At 47.2% G+C, this 20,169-nt stretch overlaps 1 protein-coding gene across 8 annotated transcripts in view; it reads right to left on the bottom strand.

Annotated features, from left to right (window-relative positions):
- FBLN2 (fibulin 2) overlaps nt 1–19,684 on the bottom strand; it is a 91,550-nt gene extending 71,866 nt beyond the window's left edge. The window contains exon 1 of one of the 8 annotated variants that reach the window (XM_056501656.1): nt 19,530–19,684. The gene's annotated coding sequence lies outside the window, so the exon portion shown is untranslated. Of the gene's footprint in view, nt 1–5,476; nt 5,549–8,046; nt 8,097–18,683; nt 18,845–19,026; nt 19,287–19,402; nt 19,507–19,529 lie in introns of those variants that run through there. The other 7 variants (XM_056501658.1, XM_056501655.1, XM_056501657.1 and 4 more) reach the window with 7 other exon arrangements.
- Between the last annotated feature and the right edge of the window lie 485 nt (nt 19,685–20,169).

The raw sequence follows: 20,169 nt of genomic DNA, 5'->3' as shown, positions 1-20,169 counted from the left end.
GTAAGAAATCAGTTATCATTAACCCCCTTTTCATGGAAAAGCTTTTAAAAATGGACATTTGGGAGTCTGGAGGATTTTTACTTAATTCAACAGTCAACTCAAGAGGAGACAAAGAAGAAGAAAGCAGGATGGGATCAAAACTCATGCAGCCTCCCAAAAGAACTCTGATAAGAACTCCCTTCTCAGCAGAAGGACCCTCAGGCAGAGATGCTCCATAAGCTTTCCAGGACGTTCCCCATGCTCAAATCCAAACAGGAACCTGACACACTGTAATAGAAAAGCATCACCCAAGGTATTTCAGCTGAAGTAGCCAAATATTAACAAAAGTGACCAGGCACCTCTGGGACTTATTCTTCCAGAAAATGAAGCAGTTTAAGGCTTTTTGAAGTCCTGGAGAGCAAAGGCAGCCTTTTTCCAAGGGAATGACAGAGCCAGGGAAGGGAGAATCATGTCTTGGGGCTACTGTGTCAGTACTCCCCTTCAGCCCAGCCCAAAACAACAGGGCAGGTACTTGGATTCCAGAGAAGTGAAATTCTGTGTCATTGGGAGTCGGCAGTGCAGCAGATCCAGACTCAGTGGGAGCAGGGCAGCTGCAGAGGACCCGCAGAGGAAGGGTTCACATGGGACATGGGGAGTTCACACAGGACTATTCAGGGACCAGAGCAGCCGGGACAGGCCCAGGGCTTTGCCACGGGATCCCTGAAAAACTGATCGTAGAATCCCTGACACACCAACCATGGCATCCCTGGCAAACTGACCGTGGCATTGCTGGCAAACTGACCATGGCATCCCTGACAAACTGACCATGGGAATCCTGACAAACCGACCACGGCATCTCTAACAAACTGACCGTGGCATTCCTGACAAACTGACCATAGGAATACTGACAAACTGACCATGGGAATCCTGACAAACTGACCATGGGAATACTGACAAACCGACCACGGCATCTCTAACAAACTGACCATGGCATCCCTGACAAACTGACCATGGGAATCCTGACAAACCGAGCACGGCATCTCTAACAAACTGACCGTGGAATCCCTGACAAACTGACCATGGCATCCCAGGCAAACTGACCATAGGAAAACTGACAAACTGACCATGGCATCTCTAACAAACTGACCATGGCATCCCTGACAAACTGACCATGGCATCTCTAACAAACTGACCATGGCATCCCTGGCAAACTGACCATGGCATCTCTAACAAACTGACCACGGGATCCAGACAAACTGACCATGGGAATCCTGACAAACTGACCATGAGAATACTGACAAACTGACCATGGCATCCCTGACAAACTGACCACAGCCAGGTTCCCCTCTGGACAATGCACAGGAGGCTCAGCAAGTCCTGGCAGCTGGGCCAGGATCACAGCTCTGCTGCAGAAGGAGCCAAACTCTTACACTGAGTGAAAATAAACGTGTTTGCTATTGATACATGTTTTTTTCTCTTCTTTTTACATCACCAAGTTTCAGGTGACTATATATACTCCTCAGAAACACAATTAAATAATCCAGCTATTTCCACACCGGCCAAAGAAATCTGGGAAAAGATTAAAGCAAACTCAGCAACAGCCACTCAAAAATGTTTCCCAAGGCACAGCCAACAAAAACTTGTCAAAGCTCATAAGTTATGAACTAATTTGCACAGGGAGAGCTCTTTTGGCAGCAGACAGGTCCCTGAGCTCCACAGCACCTCGAGCAGCCGCACACATGTGGAGACAGCCTGGAGACGGGGCAGCACAGCCCCCAGGAGCCAGCACCAGCTCCAGCTCGGGGCTCTGCTGAGCGCTGTCAATACTGGAGGCTGCTCTGATAATGAAAGAAAGAATTCTTTCTCCTTTATTTAAAGAGCTGCACTCTCCTCTCTTCCCTCTCAGGAAGGAACAAATCCCTAGTCTCCAAGATGTTCCCTGTTATTTAGATATTTACCATTTCCCACCAAAAGTAACTCAAGCACAACCCCCGCACAATCTCCTAACTGTGCCCCTCAAACATATCCTTTCAAGATCCTGGATTAGATTTCTCTCTCTCTGCTTCCTTTCTCCAATCTCCCTCCAGGATGCTCCAGCCCCTCCCTGCCCCTTCCCAGAGTTTTCAGAGCTCCTCTCTGCAGGGCTGCAGTGCCTCTCACCAAGGAAAGAGCCTGCTGCACAGACACTGGCATGCAAAACCTCAGATGTCACTCCCACTCCCTCTGTGATCCCCTCTCCCCATTTCTCCTTTCCTCCACAAAAGAACTCTGACTACTTAGAACTCTCTGTAAGCAGCAGATTTAAGTTCTGGGTTTGTTTTTTTTTCGTAATTCAGTCTTCTGTGATGCACTTTGAACCCTGCTGGCCTAAGCAGTGACAGTAATACAGACCTTTTTTTGGGAAATGTGCTGGTTGGAATATCTGGGAATTCCCTACCTATTTCAGACAGCTCTTTCCAAACAGTTCTAACTGAAAATTCCCCCAGCTCCATCTAAAATCCAAATTAGGCCAAAGAAAGCCTCCTATTCAACTGACAGCTTAGCAAGTGCCCTTTCCTGCCCTGTGCGCTGCCATGGGGCAATTTGGAAATAATTCACAACAGTTTCCACGCAGGGAAGGCTGAAGGGCAGTGCCAGGCAGTTTTGCAGTTTTTGTACGTGTGAGGCAGAGCTGCTCACAGCCAGAGGAGCAGTGCTGCCTCCATCGCCTGAACTTCAGCCTCACAACTGGGGATTCGCAGCTGAGACTCTCCAGAGGAACTCAGGGCTTTGCTTCAGTCTGCCGATTAATTCCAAATCAGCGTCACAACAAAATGGCAATACAGCAAGTTTGTAGCAAGTAATTTTTTTCCATGATTGCACCCCGACTTTGTCACTACCGTGACTAATGGTGAAAGTCTAGCTGTTGGGCACTGAAAAATGCCCAATTATGAATCTGGTTGAGCATCTGCCCACGTATTCTTTGGTCTGAAGGAAAGGAACTCAGACTTGTTTCAGCATTTGTGCACATGCCTTCTCAACCTCCCTGGACTGCAGACAAGAGCATATCTGGAGAGTGGACTGGATGTACCATGAGGCATATTGCCAATTATAAATTAATAAAATCCAGAAAAAGCAGCAGTAATCATTCCCTGGGAACGGTTTCCTCTCATATGGTGACAAAAGAAAGCCCGTATCAGGGTTATTATATTTAGCAATTAAATTCTTCAGCTAAAGCAAAAAATTATTATTTTAATGGAGGAAAAATGAGAACACTTGGTTAAAATGTTCTCATAGAGATGTTAATTACCACAGGCATTAAACAAATAGAAATCAAAGCCTACCATTTGTTGAGCACTTTGAAAAGTTTTAACACAAAAAAAAAGTGCTGGAAGGAAACCTTCAATTTTTCCTCATGAATGAAACTAAATCTCTGTAAATGAAGCTGCATCTATCATGCTGCTAATCAGTCAGCAGCCACAGATGCATTCCACCAATCCAAAGTGTTCCTGCACAAACTTTCCATAAAAGCTAATGGAATTAATTTGGTTGGTGGGTACCAAAATGAAAAGGAAAGAAGCCTGCTCTGCTATTCCATCTCAGAGCTCATCATGAAGAGACAACAATAATTCCAGGTGGAAATCACCTGTGCCCCATCTCTATCTTCCACCTTGGGTTTGTCCTTCAATTTTGCCTGCAGCAGATGTGGAATCCTGCATCTTGACTCCTTTCCTTTGAAAGGGAACAGATCCCAGTTGTCCAGGAGCTAACTTTAACTTGCAGAATAATTTCCTGGGGATAGGAGCACAGGCTTTTCCTGATTCTGCACAGAATCCCAAGCTGGCGTACTCAGTGACAGTTTGCTGAGTGTCCAAATGCACTGAGACAGCTTCTGCCCTCAGATGCATGTGTGCACTTCCTGTGTTCAGAACAATTTGTGGTTCTGCACCATATTCAATTTACAAACCAGAACAAGATCAGGAAAGTAACTCTTGTTTATTTTGTAAATACACATTACATTTTCTAATACCACAGGAAGTTAGTATGATCTGCTGGGTAAGTGTGCAACCCAGACTCTTGGATATTTTAAGTTACTGATCATCACCCAATACAAACAAACCCATGATCACTTGCAACTACAGGTGGAACATTCAAAATAGAAGTCCCAGCAAACCAGATGATACTGCATCAACAAAAAATGCTGATTGAATAATTGTATATGTTACCATACAGACACACACATAATTGAAACAAGAATACTTCTTTTCCTTTAACATCATCTTGGTTATGTTGAACACACTGACCAAACAGTAAATTCAATTAATTTTCATGACAGCAAACAATACTCCGCCCAAAGTGGTATTGACTAGTATGAACAATTTGTTTGGTCTTGGCACATTAAAATACATATTTATGTTTTGGTCAATGATCTTCTGGATAGAAAACTATTTTATTTTTCAGCTGAGGAAATCCTATAACTGTAAAGATAACTAATACAAGAGGAAGTAAATAATTAGTACAAGGGGAAATAAATAATTAGTACAACAGAAAATGAAGGAAGTTGTAGTCCCTCCTTCCACATTAGTTATGCACAGTCCAGCATATGACGGAGAAGGAAAATTAAGATGGAAAAGTTACTAATATGAGAGACGAACTAAGTCTCCCAAGAGTACAGAATATTTGTTTTTTAAAACAATACAAGGATAAAAACCCCACCAAGGAAAGCAAAGGAGGTGCAATGGGAGGTATTTCAGCTTTGCAGACTGCCCTGTCAGTGCTCTTGGAGGCTGGGCTGAGGCACCTGCAGGGAGCCTTCCTGTGGCACGACCCTGCCTCACCCCGCCGTGATGGAAAGGCTCTGGCAGCCCAGTCAGACGTGCACACCCAGCTGACTGAGCTGCAGCCCGGCACCGGGAGCGTTTTCACTGCACTTCACTAATAAACCCGACTTCAACTTCGTAGGCTCAATTCCGAAAGCAAGCGGCTGATACCACAATCCTGGGTACCCAAAGCACGCTGAGCAAGGACAGAACAAAGGGGTCCAGGAGTTTAAATTCTCAGGAGGTCACTGTGCAGTTGAACATCAGTTTTCTAGATGTCACCTCACTGATGAGGTTCTCTGCAATCAGTGGATGCATGAGTAAGACTTCAGAAGGCAATTAATAACCCAATAAACTGTCTGGGATGGATGGATGGATGGATGGATGGATGGATGGATGGATGGATGGATGGATGGATGGATGGATGGACGAACTGTCCCTTTGCTACGAGCTTTACCAAAGAAATCCAGGCTGGTTTGGGCTGGAAAGGACCTTAAAGATAATCCAGTTCCACCTTCCACTACCCCAGGTTGCTCAGCCTGGCATTGGACACTTCCAGGGATGGGAACTCCATAACCGTGCCCCATACAGAGATTTACATGATTAATTACCTTATTTTGGGATAGATAAAGCTGAAGAGCCTGTGATTTTTTTGTTTGGCAAAGGAGAACTCTATGGGCAATATGTATAAAACTTACAGAATAGTTAAGGAACACAAACTGAAGGGGATATTCCTTCACCAGATGTGAACCACAATAGCACAGAGGCCAGGGAGGAGAAAGCAATCATTCCCTTGGAAGTCAACTGAGAAATCCCAGCAGAGCCCTGAAAAAAATGATGAATTCCATCATTCCAGCAGTTCCTGGTCATCCAGAGGAATGGAGAAGGAAAGTGGTGCAATATCTCACAATTCTGCCAATCCTCTGTTTCACCTACAAGACAAACTTCTATGAAGGGTGCAAGGTGTGCATCTCAATGGAAATGCTCCTCTCAGTAATGTGGGCGTGGCCACATTACACATGGGCACAATAAGGATTGTCAGGATCTGGATTTTTCCATGCTCTTCTCAGAGAGCCAAAGCTCTATAAATCAATCAACATATACAAATAATGTGCTCTTGTTATACACAGGCTCCTGTCAGCCACACCCTGACCACGTCACAACCTGACTACTGCCTCCCAAGGCCTGATAAAGGAGATTTCCCATCTGGGATGTTTCCCAAAGATAAGTGTTCACCTTTAAAATAATATTAAGCAGTACCTTTCCAATCTGTACTTTCACCTCAGCCCACAGGCACTGTTTTCCCTTCAGTAGGAGATTTTGAGTTGTTTGACTTTACCTTGTTTACTTTACACAAACGCTATCTATTCCTTTCTTACAGATGGATATGATCTGTTGAAGACCTGGAACATTCTATCCCATAGCAAAACTCATTCAAAAGTACCATCTGTTCTTCCTGCAGGGGCAGAGAAATGCCAGAAACTGTTTAACATTCCATAAATTAAGACCACATAATGGATAGCTCATTGCTAAAGTGAAGCAAGGCATCGCTTGGAACCTGATGACAGACATCTTGCTGGGGTTTTGCCTTAAAAATAGTATCCAATGTATTATTTTTAGTTTGCTTTTAAAACTTCCCATTTGACATTAAACAGCAAAGGTGGGTCACAATGGGACCTTAATGTCTGGTTTAATCCCCACTTCCAGCAGGATCCTGTGTAATAACTTCAGGGAGAGAGAGACTCAGAGTGGGCCACTGGGCTGTAACAAATTCACTGCAACACCAAATTCTGTTCTCCTTTCCCCTGGCGTGTGTCTGTTGGATCTGCAGGATACTCTTCCCAAGAGAACAGAATTCAATCTTCAAGTTTAAGAGCCATTAAAATATGTCTTATTTTATAGAGATTACATTACTGCACTCACACACAGATCCACACTGAAAGAAACCCCAGCCAGAAATGAACTGCCATTTGCCATTCCTTTCTACATCCCAATGCTATCAACAAAAAGGCTGGGCATAAAGTCCTGCTGTGAGTATGTATCATCTGAGTCAACACTAAAACAGCCTTCATTTGCCATTCATACAGGAAAATCACAGAATAAAGAGGGAGGAGGAAAAAAAGAGAATTTCGGCAAAAAACCCCAAAACACACACAAAAGAAATCAATAGTGTTTAATTGGAAGAAAATGGCTCTGTAGAATGCTGCCCCAGAGTGGGACACAGTGGCCCCGTGCCCAGTTCCTGGGGTTTCCTGTCTCCTGTCACCCACAGCTGTGGGAGCTGATCCCTGCAACTCCCACCCTGGGGAGCAGGAACCCAGCCTGGACCATCCCAGGGACACAGACCAGAACAGGCTCCTAGAGAGAGGAACCATCACCTCAAAACTCCATTATTTCAGCCCAGAAAGTCATCATTTAGGACCCTGTATGGAAGTGCATATAATCATTACCATCTCTTTGGGAAGCTCTCACACTGCTATAATAAAATCCACAACAGCAAAGCGCTTTTAGCCCAGCCATTCCTAATCCCAGAGACAATGCCTATATTTTTCCATCACATCAGGTCCTGGATGGTGGGGGAAGGGCAGGAGTGTGAGGAGAGGGGGAAATGCAATTTGAGAAGTGGTAAGTGTGTCAAAATCTAAATTACTTGGAGATATTTCGCAGCACAATCCCCCTTTATGCCCGTGCAGCTCGGTTCATATGGCTCACATTCAGTCTGTCACAGTGAATCATTGCTACTCCTTGACTTGCATTAACAAAAACAAACCCAACTTTCGCTCCAGCCTGTGAGGTAAAACTTTGAATTCGCAGCCAAAAGGCCAGAAGTGGCATTAAAAATAACTGGTTTTGTAAGAAGCTCACTTTGAGGAGAAAACAAAACAAAAAAAAAAAGAATGAAGATCTGACTAATAGCACAAACACATGTGTTGGTTATGGAGCATTTTGCAAAAAAGCAAAAAGCTTTGTCCACGAGCAGCCAAGACCCGGCTTTAGCAGCCTTAACTAACAAAGCAAACCCGCCCCTCTCTACTTAAGTCTTTAAACTGCATCAAACTGAAGATATTTAACAACAGTTTTAGAGCCTAAATAACAGTTAAAAAGTAAATCTGGAAAACAAAGTACAAAAATCGAAGTGAAACCCAGCCAGATGCAAGCTCTGCAACTAGCAGAAGCACAAAGCAAATCCAGCACTCAAACAAAGTTATTTTACACTCCTCCCAGCAAATCTGCAGCAAATGTCCAGTAATGAAAGATTTCTGCTGACCTGTGTATGAGCAGCAATGCAGATGTGGCGAGTTCTCCTGTCACCTTTTGTTCCCAGCCATGTCAGCTGTGCTCTGCTCCAAGCACTGCTCACACTCCCAAATCCCCTTCTCCAGCTCTATCTTAGGAACTGCCCAGATTTTGTAGTGTAATCTGAGCAGGGAAGTACCATGTGCCTATGATATGGTTAATTCACTTTTTACCCCCTGTAATGCTTAAGGAAGCTGCTTCACATTTCAAAGCTGAGCCTAGGGCTGCCTGACCCAGGTACAGCCAGGGCAGTGCTGGGGCTGCCTCCTCCACCCCACCCTGGAACAGCTCCTTTCCCCTCCCAGAGCCCGGGGGGCATCCAGGGGCTGCTGAGGCCCTTGTCTGCCTTCCCCTGGTGCAGCAGGGACAGCAGTCCCAGCACAGAGGGGGCCAGCCCTGCCTGCTGGGGCCACCACCACCCTGCTGGGGCCACCACCACCATCCCTGTGCTGGGGCCACCACCACCCCCGCAGGGAATAAATTCCCAAACACAAATTTTTCTCTACAAGGTGTCCACCCAGTTGACCATAATTGTTGATGTTTGTGTTGACTACTTGCTGTTAACGTTTTATGTCTTTGTAAAATGTTCTCTTAGCTGTTTGCCCCTTACCTCATCCCAGTACCCACTCTCACATCCCCGCACACCTCCACTACCCCTGCCAAAATGGTCTGTGACAGCAAGAACTCATGGGATACCATTCAGTGGTAAAAACCCCTAAAAACAACGAGCCAATATAACATCTAAGACTTCATACTCTCAGGTGGGGAAAAGAGTGGAGAAGATGGAATCACCAACCAGAGGTTTTCTGCCTTGTCGCCATGACTCAAACAGCACTCGGTCGGCATGACGCCCCTAGACCAAGAGCCAGCATCTTCCTAGGGACTCTTAGAAGGACAGAAGCCCCAGCTGTTGTTCACAAAGCTGAATTCCTCCTCCTTTGCATCATCCAGTGGGAACAGTGGTGGTGTTCATGACCCCTGGGGTTCCCTGCCCAAAGCTGACCTTCAATAAAGGCCTTCAAAAAGGAGCTGGTCTCCTGGCCTGTTTACTTCAACCCCCATGGCCAAAGCCAAGGCTCTTCACTGAGGTAGCTCTGGGATCTTTGGCAGTAAAGATGTTACACAAGTTGGGCTGGGAAGAGTCCCATCTATTCCTCTCCAGTGTTGCCATCAGCTTAGTGATTAACACTGACCAAAAACCAAGCCTCGAAACTTTGTCACTTAACCCTTCTGTTACTATTCTTCTATTATTATTGATCTCCTTCTGGTTTGAACTTGGAATTATAATCATGCTTGACAAGAACACTACAATGACAGAAGGAAATGCCTCTTCTTCCCAAATTCTGCACAGGGGAGAGTTGCACCCCTCGTGAAGCTGACAAGCACAAATGCACCAGAGAAGATGCAGAGGAGAAGAGAGAGAGTAGTCCTCAAATCCTGTAACCCCTGCTCGTCCAGCCCCAAACACTGAGCACCAGCCCCAGGGATAATAACCAGCAGCAGCCTGGCACAGGCATTTCCTGAGTGCTTGGGCTGGAAAAGGGTGAGGTGCAAAGTGACAAGGGCTGTGCTACTCCCCAGCTTTTGTCAAGCAAATTCCCCATAATCACAATGTCAACATCAGCAATGATCCCACTGCTCAATCAAGTCAGGGAGGCCAAGGGAGCCCCACTTGGCAAGGGAAGGGAGGTCTCTGGTCCTCTCTCCACCAGCCCTGGGCACATGGGGGAGCAGACAGAGCTGCTCTTCAACAGCCAAGAGAGGGCCCCAAGGAGATTAAAGGGAAGAAACAGTCAGGGATCTTGGAAGAGAAAAGATGAAAGACAAAAAGATGGCAGAAAACAGAAAACCTTTGGGGGAACTTTAACTTTGGCCAGAAGACAGCAAAGCAATTTCATGTAAGAAACCTGCTTGTTAAATCCTTGCTCTGGTATTTAACATCTACAAATACCTTGTGTGGGATTTCTAACAACAGCATTCTGCATGTCTGAGCTGTCTTGTCTTCAAACTCTTGACCTTTATTCTAAAGCAAAGATGAGAGCTCTATCTTCCTTGTTGCATAATTTAATAAACCCAGTTATGTTTGAAATTAGCATGTCGGTTAGGTAGAACTTGGAATAATGTAATGGACTATTTCAGAGAAAAATATATATTCTTCAAGGATGAATTCAACATCTCAGCTCAGAAATTTGATCCTGATCAGTTATAATGACGATTGCTTAAAAAAAAAAAGCAACAGCAAGGAAGTGAAGTGACCTCAAAGGTTAGGAATGAAGGCCAACAGTGTCTCTGTTGATGGCTGTGTTTGTTATCACAGAATGGTTATAGTTGGAAAGGACCTTGAAGCCCACCCAGTTCCACCCCTGCCATGGCAGGGACACCTCCCACTGTCCCAGGCTGCTCCCAGCCCCAGTGTCCAGCCTGGCCTTGGGCACTGCCAGGGATCCAGGGGTAGCCACAGTTGCTCTGGGCTGCTGTGCCAGGGCCTCACCATAAGGAACCCACAGCCCTGCACTGCACCCCAGAGCACTCTGTGGTGCTCATCTCAGGTCCCCAACCCTAACTCGTGTCAGTGACCCCAGATTTCTGTGCCCCCCAAGCCCTCCAGGTGAGGCCAGGCAGGGCTGCACAGCTAGGGCAGGGCACAGCTTGCTGCAGGGAGCCAGCTCTTCCCTGCCTGGCTTCATTAGCCTGCAGAACAGGCTATAATTTGCTGAAATGATGATTAATCAAATCTTATTTTTCTCTAAGGCAGCTAATGAACAGCCAATTAAATGTCTCAGTAATTCTCAAATAACAAAGGAACACTCACAGAGTGACAACTAGCAGCTATTTAACAGCACAGGCATGGCAGTGAAAGCCAGCCTGGCTGGAAGGACAGGAGGTGTGTGACCACCACAAAGCCACCTTCTCTTCCCTACTTCAGATCACCACCACCACTGCTTGCTCCCAGACCTTTGTGCTCTCTGGTGTGGAGGGACAGGGAGCCCTTGTGGTGCCACAGAGCCAGGGGTGCCCAAGGGATTGGGGATGGAGAGAGACAGGGGACTAGGCATTGGGGGGTCCAGGGGATTGGGGATGAAGTGGCAAAGGGATTGGGGATGGGGTGCCCAGGGGACCCCACAGCACTCCCACATCCAGCTGGAGTTGCTGGGCACCCAGGGCCTGCCACTTCTGCCTGTCTTGTGGTTCAGTTCACAACCTTTAAGCCTCCAAACAAATCCATGAATGCTTTGTTTTGGGTAAGATTAAAATACGTAAACACAACTTAGCGCAGTTACCCGAAAAGCAAGGAATGACATTTTTAAAAGAACCCATAATCTGTGCTTTTTGAAGTATTTCTTCAGTGGGAATTGTGTTGGAGCAAAGAATGCAAAACCGAGAAGCTTCCAAGAGGGGGTCATGTGAAATTACTCTATTTCAAGACTTTTCCAAATCACTAACATTTTGACTCTGAATGTATTTGTAAGAATCTGCCAAAAAACATCAAACCAGTCAATTTTTTTTTTTGCAGTTTGTAACTGTCACCTTTTCTTCCATGTCTTAAAAAATGTTTTTGTAGAGAACTTAGGTCATTTCTGTAGAAATTTCTGCAATTCACAATGACATTGCGTATTTTTTTCAAGTACAAAGCAAGTTTCCCAATAAAGAACAAAGAACATCCTTTGTTTCAGACAAAGAATTTCAGGAGAAACCACAAAATGTTCAAGCAAAACATTAAACATTTGATTTTCCACCCATTTTGCCAACAGTCTAAGTTTTCCCATACTTCTAATATCAGTGTCAATAAGGAGGGGAGGGGAGGCAGGTCAGATGGATGACAGTCACCCTGCAACTTAAAATCTGCTAATTAAATAGAGATGAAAACAGGATGTTTTGCAGAAAGCATTTCTCTTCTTTAACTTAGCTTTTCTTTTTAATGAGGAAATAAGACCTGCTTGATTTACCCATCAGGAAAAAAACAGCATTGAAGGAAAACTGGAAGTTGTTACTCGTGTATTAGAGAAATCCTGGGCTCTGCTCCTGAGAGCACCCAGCTCTGCAGCCACCTTAGTCACCATCATGAGAGTCCTGTCCTTTGTTAAGGCCCAAACATTACTGATGGCAGAAGTTATTTAGGCTCTTCAAACGAGTTTTAGAACGGCAGCCTTAAAACCAAATGGAAACATTTCATTTTGAACCCAGTGGAGATTATTTGAAACACACGCATGCTTGTCTGACACACTTCACTGCCTGTTTTCACAGAATGGTTCGGGTTGGAAGGGACCTAAAGATCATATAGGTCCAACACAATTATCAAGTTCCAATTCCCAGTTAGTGAGGTTTTTCCCAGTGCAAAGACATCCCCTAGCTGTGGCAGAAACATGGAACTTCATGCAGCTGCATATTAGAGTGCCACAGTGCCCAGCACTGCACAAACACACAACAAACACACCTCAGAGACAAGCAAACCCAAACCACAGAAACTTAAAGAATTAAACACATGAGCTGTCTGGTCTAGACATGTGCTTCATCTTCATGGCAAACATCATAAACTGCTGATTTGTTCTTTAAATCGTTACAGAAAGAGAGATTTTAGTAAATTTAAGTAAACCCCAGTGAGTTTCCTTCACTTCAGTCTAAAATGCAGGAATAGAAGTGATGCACTCAAGTTAACCTGTTTGCCCAGATTGGAGAGACATTATTAAATGTTCTTATTCTTTTACACATCCTAAATATTCAGACACTTGCAGCACCTCAGGGCATAGTGTGCTATGTCAACACCTTGAGAAGAATGCAAACATCTTAATAAAAGTGAGGAGAGATTGCTTATCGTGCACTCTTGCTGTTAACATCTGCATTTTACAAAAGCTCACAAATTATTACACACACTTTCCACAGGACATATCCTCCTGGATATGCAGGCAGCCATGCCAGGAACCAAACAGCATGTCAGAAAGCAGACTGCATTTTTAGTTTTGCTCTAAAGGCAGATGAATGTTTCGGAGCATTCTGCAGTTCCCCTGAGCAGAGCCATTTACTCTACTTAACCAGCTCAGAACTGAGGGATAAATCCCCCAAATCAATCTGCTCTGTATCACATTATATCCTTTCCAAATGGCCATGCAAGCTTTATACATTAATCATACCCAAGGTCCTACACCCAGGACCATCAGACTGGATGTTGCACTGAGTGTATGGCAGAGCTCCACGCATGAGGCAGATGAGATTAGAACAGAACGTGGCATGCAACCAGATGTGAGTGTCCTGCTTGTGAAAACTGAATGAGTAACAAGTGAGCCTCCACAGAGCTGGCAGAGCCACTGGGCAGGCTCAGCAGCTCAGCTCCTTCAGGTGGATGGAGGAGCAGCCTCTCAGTCCTCGCTGATTCACTCCAGGAAAGAAAGAGACAAACCCAAAAGGCAGCAGGATTATTTTCAACAGGCTAATTAGGGGCCTGAGATAATCCACTTGGTTTTATCTAAAGCAAATTAGGAAGAGCCCATGGGCCCTGTGCAGAGGCACTGGCCAGCAGGGCCCAGAGCAGGGAGGGTGGCAGTGGTCAGAGGGGTCAGAGACATGCACAAGCTGCCCACCCTTGACCCCAGGCTCAGGGGTTTCAGGAGGTGCATGCCAGCCCAGTAACTCTGCCCAGCAGAGCTGCTGCCATCTGCTCTGCCAACTCCATTTAGAGCTAGTAATACACTTAGCAAAGCAAAAACTAGATTAAAAATAAAACAAAATTGGGCTTTGCTATCAAAACTAAAATCTGGCACCCTGTTCCCATGCAAAATCCTTCACAAGTGATATATTTGTGGAGGACAGCTGGAATAAATCCATGACATTTAATGACATGCTAAAAGCAAACCTTAAACAAACAACTTTAAATCATTTGAAATACTACTGTGAATAGATGAAACTCTGCAGCGCTCACATGTTACAATAATTAGTCATTTCTAAACAGTGGAATTTAATTATTTAAAAAAAAATCATTTGCAGAAGTGGTTTTTTTTCCCCATTCCAGACATATATTTAAAGTAATACTCTCCTGTGAAAAGGTTTCACTTCAGAGTTTTAAATGTATTCTCTCATTCTGATCTGATTCATGACACCACCAAAAGAGTTTTTCCAGCTTTCTTCTTAATTTTTTTATAAGTAACCTCACCTCCAAAGCCCAGAGCATAGCACAGGAAAGCAGCAGTCCTAGAAGTCCTTCCTATAAAACACTTCAAATGTGATTGTCACAGAAACTCAGACAACAAGTTGCCTTGTAATTTAAACAGGAATTCAGATCCCAGAGGCATCCCCTAAACCTCTGTCCATGCATATTAAGGATCATCCTAAAAGGTTCCCAAATGCTCAGGTAGAAGAACAGGTCTGTCACTCCCTATTCAATGGGAACCACAGCGATGCCCTGAGGGATTTCAGTGGGCCCCACCCTGAGCACCAGGGACCTGTGGAACTTCCCAGGAGGCACAGCTATGAGCTGGGGGACAGGCACCAACCTGAGAGGATTTAGGGCAGCACTAACAGAGAGTAAGGGGCACACCTTGAGCTGCTGCTAGCCAAACAGCCCAGCTGTCATTGAGTGCAGCCTGGGGACACACAGGCTGGCCCTGGCTGAGCAGGAGCTGGCTGAGGACCAGCAGCTGGCTGGTAGTCCCCCACCACATGTCTGGCAGAAGGGACAGAGGGAACATTCACTGTGCTAATGCAGACTCAGCTAATTCAAGTCAAAAACAAAGGTGGTTTGAGCTAACCTGGCTGGATTTGCAGTGAGGTGCATTAAGAACACCCGTAAGACCCCTTCTGCCAGCTCTGGTGGGGATATAATCCTTGCTAGTTGTGTTTTCTATTTCCAAAATGTCATGTATGCCTGCCCCAGGAATTGCTTTTTTTCTCTCTCTCCATCACCAGTCTAGACAAAACTGCATTAAGATCCTTTCTTGACTTTCATGTACAGGTGTAAGGGGTTAGCAGTTACTAAAAGGTTTTTTGGATACAGGAAAAAATGAGCTCCTTGTCTCCAAGGTATTCTCAGTGAATAGAGTCAGGAGCAAAAACTAGAACTAAACTAAAAGAGGTTTCTTGCCAAGGATAACAACAAAAAAAAATTATAAAAAAAAAATTCCTACCAAAATAGGCAGAAAGTCTGTGAGGTGTGGAGGGGCACTTCTTCAGCCTTTGTGTCCCAGAAGCGAGTGTGTGAGGTGCTGGTGCCCGAGCCCAGCCACGGCTGGCAGCTGTCTGTCTGTCCGTGCAGCTGTGCCACGCTCCTGTCCCTCCTACACCACATTCCTGGCACCAGGCTGGGCTGGGCTCTTCCTGTCTGCCTTCATTCATAAAAACCAGAGCACACTGAGGAAAGCTCCACTGCAGCCAGCAGGGAATGCCAGTGACACCTCTGCTCCAGCAGTGCCCACCCCACGCCAGGTCACATCCGCACGGTGAAGTCAGTGCATCGGGAGAGGCCTTCAACTTCTCCCTGCTCTGGATCCCATCCACAGAGCTCGTCAGCAAACAGGACAGACAGGAATGTACCTCTCCCTTAATGCAAACCAAGGGATTTTATAATGCAGCCTACTTTTCATGAGTAATAGGTTGAATGAAAACGTACCTCAGAGGGGTCTGGTCTTGCTCTGGTCATGTTCAGCAGGAGGACACAAGTGAGCTGCATTTCTTCCTACCTAAGTTTGTTTTGACTGCTTGATTTCCAACAGAAAGACCACAAAAACATAAGCAGGAGAAAACAAACCACCTTTTGGAAAGCCCTTTTCCAAGGCTCTTTTGTTTAACTGCTGATCTGTATGAACATGGAATTGGAAAGGACTTCTTGGGGTATTAAATACAGGCTCCTGTTATTAAAGGCAACATGTCACTTCCAGCAGAAAGAAAGGCTAATGTTATGCCAGTGAGCTGGAAGGAAATCCAAATTCCTAATGCAAGAGAATGGGGGGAAAAGCTAAACAAAAGTGAATGCATGAGCCCATATCATGAGATCAGAACCCTACTCTAAACATATGGGCTGGTGGCACATCGAAGAGGAGATAAGAGGCACAATAATTAAGTCACGGTTCTTTCTGTCACTAGGGATCTGCATACAACTAAGAAAAACACCTCAGCATACTCAGCCCTGGGACAGAGGAGGAAGGGGAGCTCCCAGGGCACTCTGTGACAGATCACAGTGGCCCCAAGGTCAAAGGCTGATGGAAGAGGCAGGCAGGCCCCAGCCAGCAGCACTCTGGTTTCTCCTGCTGAACAGCCAGAAGGCAGCTGGAGGAAAGCACGTGCCCACCGCAAGCCTTTAGCAACCACCACCATCTCTGCAGAACCATCTCCTGGCTTTGGCAGAAGTGGCTAAATCCCACCTTGTACCCACAAACTATGGGAAGAAACTCCCAGGCATGGACACGTTTCCAAAGAATAGTTTGAGAGAGAAGACTAGCCCCATAAAGATTTCTCATATCCTGGATTAAGGAAAGAAAGCAGCAGAGAGAGGCGTGTGTGGCAGAAGGATTGGCTTGGTTTACACGGGGTGCAAAATCTGGGGGCACAGGGATGATGGGGAGGGACAGCCAAGGTCCCTTCCAGCCCCAACAGCCTCCATGCAGCCTGTGAGACCTGAGTCACCAGACACAACAGCAGCGAGGGCAACAGGAGCCTTCAGAGCTCCCAGTACACACAGGAAAGGCAAAATCATGGAGTGCAAGCAGCCTGGAGAAGGGCTGTAACCACTGTGCTCCTGCAAATCCAGAGGAAAGGACGTCCTTCAGCAGTTCTGGCAGCATGGAAGCCCCTCCTGGAACTGAGGACCTGTCCAGCAAACCAGTTTCCAGGTGGTGCAACACCAAGACTCCATCCCAGCCAGAGACAGATGAGCAGATGCAGAAGATGCCACTTCCTCACTGCACTGATGCATTGCCATCCTCCAGCTGAGCCCCAAAAACCAGCCTGGGGTCCCTGGTGGGCTACCCCTCACACACGTGCAGCAGTGGAGCCACACTCAGGAGCACTGGGAGCTCACCAGCCTCTTCCAGAGGATCCAGCTGATCCTCAGGCACACTTGCCCCCCAGCCCCCAGAGATGGGGGTGGTTGTTGCCTCCCCATGAGCTCCTGCCTGAGCAGGACAGGCAGAGCTTTGTTTGCAATGTCATCTTTAATGCCACCAAGCATTAAAGATGCTGTGTCCCACTGTGGGGGACTCTCTGCCCATCATCACCTCTCAAAGGCCACCTACACACAGAGCACAAAACTACAAAACACCATTTCTTCCAGCTTCAAGTAGATCAGAGAAATTTAGAAGTGTACAATATCATGTGATAATCTCATGCAACTGGAAAGCTATTAAAATGGATGGAGATGGATGGAAAGAGAGATCTCTTCAGTCACAAAAACTGGTTAAAACTAAAAGAAAACCATTTTTCCTAGTATTTATATACTCTGCAAGGCTACTGTTTACTTATTATTTATTCCAGTGTCACTTGAGAGTAGCCTGATGCAGTGTACTCAGACCAGCAGTCCCACAGAAGTGGGGCCCCTGAGCAGCTCCTAGGGATGAAGAGCTCCACGGCTTTGCCATTAGTTTTCTGTCTTTAGGGGAAAAGTTAAAGCTCCAGGCCCTACACTAAACTCAATAAAACCTGCTCAGACTGCTGCCTTCGTGACAGAATACATTGATGCAATTAAAATAACATAGCTCTCGAAGAGTAAGGCAGCACTAGGAAAGCTTTGCCAACTAACCAATGCCAATTAAGAGTGTGATTTTTGGATTCTATTTTTAGGCCAACATCAGCCCTATTAATGCTGGTATAGCTGTCTTCAAAGTGATTTTGAAGGTCCAGCTGATGCCACTTGGGAGAAGAGCTAGTTAAAAGACTAGGGCTTGGCATCTATAGGCTCCATTCTGTCATTAGGGGAAAATCTTTCATAATAAAACTAATTTCATCCATTCCACTAATGAGGGGGGTTTATGTCCAAAATCTTCTCAATTTTATGCCCATTAACTGTATACTACGAGCTGTAGTTTTTGTTGTTAAATGACGTAATTTACAAGTAAAGCCACATTTATGGGATGTGCCCATGGCTTCCGTTTGCATCTGAAAGGACGGGGATGCCTAAAGCACAGATGTGTCATGAGGAAGAGCAGGAAAGAGAGAACTCAGGTGCTGATGGTCTGTGAGAAAGCCACAGCAGCTCCAAACACCGCTCCTCTACTCATCGCCCGAGGGTGCAAAGAAACCAAACTCGACACTAGTACAACTTGGCAATACCGGCAACTTTCCTTTCCAAAGAAAACCAAAGGTTGAGAGAGAAAATTCGATACCAGCTCCACGGCCCTTCCTGCAGGTGTTAGAGACCGTGTGCCCAAACCCTCGTCTGACCTCAGCGCCGGGCGGCTCAGCCGGGCTCTGCACAAGGCTCTGAGGCACAGGGAAAAGCTGAGGGCATGGGGGGAGAACCGGCTGCCTTCGGCTCAGCCCAGCACACAGTCCGTGGCTCTGCGGCCGGCAGCTCCATTTCTGCCCGGATCCTTCCAGCCTGCTCCCCGAACTTCCAGCACATCCCTCCCGTCCCCCGAACCTCCCCGGTGCATTTAAACGCCGCTCGCTCCAGGAATCCAAGCATACCAGCAAAAGCGGGCAGGGAGCGCTTTTCTCAGCTCTGCCACATACTTTCTCCTCTTCCCTTCGAACTGGCCCTTGGTTCTCGCCCGGCTCACGGGAGGCTCACAGCCCGCACGACCCGGGGAACGCGTTTGAGGAACGCTCTGGCCAGCGCCAAGTGACATTTGCTTCGCAAACACTCCCACCGCCCCGCGGGCTGCTCTCGCCTCCACCCAGCGAGTTGTTTTCAATAAACCAACAGCTCCTCCGCAAAGCAACTTTTTTTTTCTTTGACAATTACGAGTCAACAGGAACCCAAAAAAAAAAAAAAAAAAAAAGAAAGAAGAGGACCAGCGCAAGGAAATACCCGCGGATTGTCCCGGAAAGCGCTCTGGGCCGAGGAGCTGCAGCGGTCCGGGGCTCGCTCCGCCGCACTTACCGCCCGCTGCTGCCGCCGCTCCGCTCGGCTCCGGGGAAGGGGCCGCGGACCCCGGAGCGGAGGGAGGGGCCGGAAAGCTGCGGCGGGGCTTGTCCAACCTGACACCGGCCGGGCGGGACGGCGGCCCCGCGGCGGAGCGGGCCCGATCCCCGGGACAAGGGCACGGGACGGGACGGGCTGTGCCGGGAGGCTGCCGGGACGGTGCAGCCCCCCCCAGCTCCTGGGACCGCAGCTACCACGGAAAAAGAAAAAGCCAGGGGTGAGAGGTGAGCGCCGCGCCTGCCCCGCGGCCCAGGGGCCTCACCTGGCTCTGCCCAGCTCAGCCTCGCTCTGTCCGCTAAAGGTGGCTTCGAGATCGTTCTGTGAGAAGAGCTTTCCAATTTCCTTCTGTCCGCAGCTGCTTGCTGAGATGTGGGTAGCCCCAGACTCACCTGGCCGTAAGCCCTCAGGGAAGCGTTTGGTGCTCGAACCTGCCCATGCAGAGCCCCGCTGTCGTGTGGCAATAGCGGCTGTTTATAGAAACCCATCCTGGGATGAATTAGAGACAAGTCCCTGGGACGAAGGAAGTCCCTGTAACAAACACTATGTCATCGGGAAAGCATCCCTGCACGGAGGGTCTCGGGAATAAGGCCGTGCTGCTCGCTGCCAGACGGGCGGTGCTGTGAGCTCGGGGGCTCAGCCAGAGGGAGCCGCCTGTCCTGGATCCAGAGCTCTGGCACCTCTCTTTGGGCTCCCCCTGTCCCTTCAGTCCCAGCTGTGCCGGCCAGGCCAGCCCTGAAGCTCTGTCCCTGGCAGGCAGCACTGAGACACACAGCTGGCATGTTCGTGCACTGCAGGGCCCCTCTGTCTTCTCAGCCATTCGGGAAGGAGAGACCCAGTTTGGTGCCCCCAGAGCTGTTGGCAGGACAGCTCTGCCCGAGCCTGCAGGGAGGAGCAGCAGGAGCATGGCACTGTCCCACCAAGGCCTTCCATCCAGCCTGCAAACAGCTGGTGGAGGCACCGGAGCATCCGTGGCCTGGCTGCCAGCTTTGTTCCTCCCAACAGCCAAGGGATGCAGCAGAATCCACTGCT

Source organism: Oenanthe melanoleuca, chromosome 12, assembly GCF_029582105.1.
Source record: "Oenanthe melanoleuca isolate GR-GAL-2019-014 chromosome 12, OMel1.0, whole genome shotgun sequence".
Lineage (NCBI taxonomy): Eukaryota > Metazoa > Chordata > Aves > Passeriformes > Muscicapidae > Oenanthe > Oenanthe melanoleuca.
This window is presented reverse-complemented; position numbering and strand designations above follow the sequence as displayed.